General features: G+C 41.5%; 1 protein-coding gene across 1 annotated transcript in view; it reads left to right on the forward strand.

Annotated features, from left to right (window-relative positions):
* The window catches only part of Cd99l2 (CD99 molecule like 2), a 65342-nt gene that overhangs the window by 7106 nt on the left and 52235 nt on the right, over nt 1-6001 (forward strand). The gene's annotated exons all lie outside the window — the stretch shown is intronic.

The raw sequence follows: 6001 nt of genomic DNA on the forward strand, positions 1-6001 counted from the left end.
GGAAGCCAGGAGCCTTATGAGGTGGCTCTGTGGGTGTAACAGACAAAGCTGAGACTTGTACCTGCCCTCAAGGAGCCGAGAATCCAATGCATCTAGAAGCAGCTGTCTTTCACAGCTAGCAGAGGGAAAGACATGAGGATTCCAGGATGATTAGCAGTGGTATCTGGATGACTGGAGGACCCCCTTTCTCCCCTGTCACCTGCTATATTAATTAGCCTCCATTAACAGACTGAATAACACCCTGGTATTCCTAGATTCCATTGCTTAGCAATTCAGAGGAACACGGTGGGGAAGAATCATCTTGTCTGCATAGTGGCCAGGGCTCTATCCAGGAAGGACTGTCATAGCTGGGTCTGGAAGCATCTGGAAGTTTTTCTACTCACATGCCATAAGGAACAGGCCTGTGGATGAACGTCTTACATAACAATGGAGACATGTGTATTCCAGGGGCCAAGGTAGAAGCCATGTACTTGTCTTCCTTCCCCTCCTGCATTGTCAAAAGAAAAAAACAGTCGTAAAAATTGTGGCAGACTGGGGCTATATATCAGTGGCACAATTTCTGCCTAATGTGTGAGGCTCTGTATTCCATCCCTAGGTCCCTTCCAAATGTGGTAAAGTGCATACAAAAATGCACCTTAACAATCTATGTTGTTGTGTGTTGCTTAAGATGGAAGCCAGGACGAGATGGATGCTAGGCAAGTTCTCTATCACTGAACTACACCCTCAGTCCACACTGTACAGTTTTAAGTTATGCAGTTAAGTGGCATTTAAATACATTCAGAACTCTGTGGGACCATCATCACTATATCCAATCAGCCTAAATGGAAACTGAATTCATTATGCAGTCACTTGCCCATTCTCTATTTCCCATGGCTCCTAGAAGCCACTAATGAGCTTTCTATCCCTCTGTATTTGCCCACTGTGGAAATTCCATACAAACTCAGTTATACAATGTTTGCAATTTGGTGCTTGATTTCTTTCACTTGGCATAGTAATTTCTAGATTCTTCCATGTTGCAGCACTGATCAGCACTACATTCCTTCTTTTATTTTCATGAAGCTTGAACTCAGGGCCTGGGGTGTGTCTCTGAGCTCTTTTGGTCAAGGCTAGCACCCTACCACTTGAAGCCATAGCTCTGCTTCTCATTAGAGAGAGGAGTCTCACAGAGTTTCCTGCCTGGACTGGCTTTGAACCACAATCCTCAGATTTCAGCCTCCTGAGTAGCTAGGATTACAGGCGTGAGCCACTGGTGCCCAGCTTACATTCCTTCTTATGGTTGAAAGTATTCTATCACACAGAGAGACTTCATTCCAAATAGACATTTGGACTCTTTTCACCTTTTGGCTCTTGTGAATACTGCTACTGAGAACATTTGTACACAAATCTGGTTTTATTTATTTATTTACTTATTTATTTATTGACATTTATGTTGATGTCTTTGCGGTATATGACTTACCCACGGCCTTTCATAACCTAGCCTGGAAAGTCACAATGTATCACTTGAATTGTATTACATAGGTTAAAGAATTGTTGAAACTACAGGTGGGAACACATATCTCACCCTTACAATGGGAATGTGTCTAGGAACTTTGAGCTAGGATTTAAAAGAGCTACGCAGGGGCTGGGGATATGGCCTAGTGGTAGAGTGCTTGCCTCGTATACATGATGCCCTGGGTTCAGTTCCCCAGCACCACATATACAGAAAATAGCCAGAAGTGGCGCTGTGGCTCAAGTGGCAGGGTGCTAGCCTTGAGCAAAAAGAAGCCAGGGACAGTGCTCAGGCCCTGAATTCAAGGCCCACGACTGGCAAAAATAATAATACTAATAATAATAAAATAAAATAAAAGGGCTACGCAAACCTGAGATTTCAAGGTCTCCCTGAAGACTTCCCTACTTGTCCAGATCAGAGATCTGCTTGTGGTTTTAGCATGCGGCTGTCATCTGTGCTGTCTCTGGTTCTTTATGGAATGAAAAATTGTATTGGAAGTATTTGTTACTGTGTGGCTTGGCTTGGCTCTGCCCAGTTCCTCATTTTTTGCCCCTTGCATTGATGCCATAGTGCTCATAAGCTGGTGAGGGGTAGGCTGGCTGCCTCTGAGGACCTTCCAAGGACGTTCTTCATGGGACAAGCCTCCTCCAGACTGCTTAGGGTCTCGTGTGCACTTATCTGAGCAATTTGCAGCGTGAAGGGGTGTGTTGACAAGAGATAAGGTGGATGCCTTGTGCGCACCATGAAGACGTGTGGCATCATCTCTGACCTCTACCCAGTAGACACCAGAAGCATCCTGCTCCCATCTTGCCAGCCCCAAATGACTGCATGGTACCCAGTGTGGGCTGGAGAGCAGGGTACTCCGTGGTTAAGAACCACTGTTACAGACACTATACACACACATATACACATACACAAACACACATGCTCACCTATGTCAGCATCTCACATATATGGCACTTGTATATGTGTCAGTCCAAATATCAATCTAAAAACAAAAACTCTGTGAGATCCTCAATACATTGCAGTATATAAAGAGTTCTAAAAACAAAATGTTTGACTCCTCTAGGATCCCTACGAGTGTAGCTTTTGAGTTACAAAGTATGTATAAGCTCATGTACAAACACACATGTGTGTTATTGGGGCAAGAACACAGCCCTCAAGCGTGGCAAGCAAGCATTCTACGACTGAGCCACAACCCAAGTTGTAGATTGCTACAGTCTTTGTAGTTCTACTATTTTCCGAATTCCTTGTGGCTCACTAACATTTTCTGTCATCATCACTTTGCCACAGGATAGACATGTTGTTGGAAATCTGATTAAAGGCTATCTTTGTGAACTGGTATCAGCTCCTCTGACTATAGAAATCTCCCCTAACATCCTCTGTGAGCCTTAAGCTCTTCCTGGCTAGATCAGCCCATCACCAATCTCTTTAGGTAGTTATTTTATGCTTAAATTTCCACAGATGGTTCATCTCATCTTTTACACGTTGAACCTTATTAGTTCCAATTTTACGTGGCAACCTTGTCTTTTCTAATACATTTGATTTTGCTAAACCAGTAGGGGGAAAAACATTAAAATGAGTCAAAGAATTACCCAAGCAGTTCACAAAACATGAAATAAAATTGGACAATAAACATATGAAACGATGATCAACCTCATTAGTAACCAGAGAGAAGCAAATTAAACTCTAATAAGATAAAATTAGATACCATCCAGTGGTATAAGAATTATAATACAATGTGACAATACCAATGTTTACATAGTTAAAACAGTAATATGTGCTGGGAAATTGCAGAAAAGCATAGAGAGAACCCCAAACCCCATAATCCAGAGATAGCCCACATGATCATGTTGTAGTTATTTTTTTTCTCTGCAGAAGTATCTATTTCAAATGACTGATACCTAACTATGTATATAGCTTGCTTCCATTGTTGTGAAATATAACAGACACAGAAAAATGTACAAGGCCTATATGAAAATCCGTGTCACCACTGACCACACGTGCTCCCGTGTCGATTAAAGCATCCACTTTCCCCTCCCACTCCAGGTAACCACTATCCGGAGTTTCCGCTTTAGCCTCCTACCAGCCCTAAATAATGTGATTTTTTTTCCAGTGGTGGGGATAGCACTGAGGACCTCACAAATACTAGAGAGTGTTCTACCACTGAACCACACCCCCAGCCCGTGTTTTAAACACATACAAGTGGAACCCTACTGCATGTAACCTGTGCTTTGTGTCTTCACATAAGGCAATTGATCATTTGCCCTGTGTAGCTATAATCCATTCCTGTTCTCTGCTGTATATTGCTCGATTGCTTGCATGTACCACAGGTTTTATGGTCTTTAAAATGCATTCTTTTGTGAATGGGTGTTTGGGTAATTTTCCAAAGAGCCCTTTCAGCATTCATATGCTGCTATGTGTAAATTTCTGTAGGGCAGAGATTCCAAATTGTGGTCTGCAGATTCTTGAGCTGTCCTTTGTCATTTGCACTCCCCTTATGAGTTTAGCGTGGTTTTGATGCCTAATGGGATGTATACTGTGTCTTATGCTTTAAAAAAGATGTTTTACTTTCTAATATAATAAATATCAATATAGTATAACCTATAGAGCCAAAAGCTCTTTGGCTTCCTCAGTAATGTTTGAGTCGATAAAAGGGTCCTAAGTTCAAAAGGTTTACAATTGCTGCTGTAGGAATATATGTAAGAGCATAGTTTTTAGTTACATAATATGTATAACTTGAGTTTGGGGAGGTGGGGCAGATTTTACTCTAAAATGGTTATACCAGTCCATCTTGCCAGAGCAATGTATCAAAATTGCTATTCTCCCTAGCCTCAGCAACACTTGCCATTTTCAACTTTATTATAATGTATGTCTTCAGGTGGATCTAGGATGTCATTTTGGTTTCATTCATATCTCTCTATTGCTAGTTTGATTTGTTCTCATGGATTATCTGGTCAAGTGTTTTGACCATTTTCCCAGTTTTGAGTTTTCTCCTGGTTCTCACTCATGGTGCTTTCTTTCCTTGTGTTCTTGCTTGTGGGAATCTCTTTTTTTGGGGGGGAGGAGGAATGGTTAAGTACTGCTCATTGACACTGAAGTGTGTATGTGGAGAATCTTCAAAGTGTAGGGTAAATGGGACTTCCTGCAGCTATTTCTGTTGGATTCTTGTCAGTTGCCTTGTGTGACTAGGCTAAGTCACCTGAAACAAGTTGACTCACCAGTCTCCAAGCAACTTTCTATGTACTCTTCTGAAACTTGACTTGAGGAGCAGCTTTATTTTTACGTCACCCTTCTCCCATGGGTATAATACTATGAGGAGCTAGTTTAATGTGGGAAGGCTTTTTCTGTTATATTTTAGAATTTATTGGCCAAGAGCCTGGACTTCAATGCCCTTTGCCTGCCTTGAAAAAGTTTTGGAAACCAAAGCCAGTTTGCCTCAGACCCAGTGTATGCCATGAGCTTCTATGTTTCTGCATTTCTGGCCATCTTGTAGCACTGCACAATTTTTCAGTCCTGTTAAATGATAGTGTGAAAATCAGCCACTTTGTCTGGTGTAGCTGTAACCCCAGCACTTGTGAAATGGAGGCAGGATTGTGTGTTGCAATCCAGTCTAGGCTGCATTGCAAGATCTTGCTAGAAAACAACAGTAACAACAACAACAACAAAAGAAAACAAAACAAAATCTGGTTGGGAATGTGGCTTAGTGGTAGAGCGCTTGCCTAGCATGCATGAAGTCCTGGGTTCGATTCCTCAGCACCACATAAACAGAGAAAGCTGGAAGTGGCGATGTGGCTCAAGTGGCAGAGTGCTGGCCTTAAGCAAAACAGAAGTCAGGGACAGTGCTCAGGCCCTGAGTCCAAGCCCCAGGATGGCAAAATCAAACAAGCAAACAAAAAAACCAACTCCAACCAGATGTTGGTGGCTCAAGCCTGTAATCGTAGCTCCTCGGGATGCTGACATATGAGGATCATATTTTGAAGTTAATCTGGAAAGGAAACGGTCAGACTTATCTCCAATTAACCACATAAAATCTGGAAATAGAGCTGTGGCTCAAGAACTAGTGTGCCAACGTTCAGCAGAAAAAGCTAAGGAACAATGCACAGGACCATAATTCAGGCAGCTAGTGTTTACACACATAAACACACACACGGACACACAAACACACACAGAGAAAACCAGTCCAACCACTTTATTTTTGTAGTTTTCCAAAGATCTTATGTATGTGTGTATATATAACATATATAATGTACATTGATATATGCTATGTAATACATACATATTAAACACACTCATGTATGTATGTTTAAACTGATGCACATAAGTTGTAAGTATTTATGACCACTATGAGATGTTTTGATGTTTGGATCAAAACACTCAAACATGTACATAGCTTGAGTGAGGATAAGCACATATATCCCACATGAATACATTATAAATTGTGATGAAAATACTCAACTTCTTTTTCTGGCTTTTTTCCTCTTATCTCCCTTTTTTCAGTACTGGGATGTG

This window comes from Perognathus longimembris, chromosome 28 (assembly GCF_023159225.1).
Source record: "Perognathus longimembris pacificus isolate PPM17 chromosome 28, ASM2315922v1, whole genome shotgun sequence".
Lineage (NCBI taxonomy): Eukaryota > Metazoa > Chordata > Mammalia > Rodentia > Heteromyidae > Perognathus > Perognathus longimembris.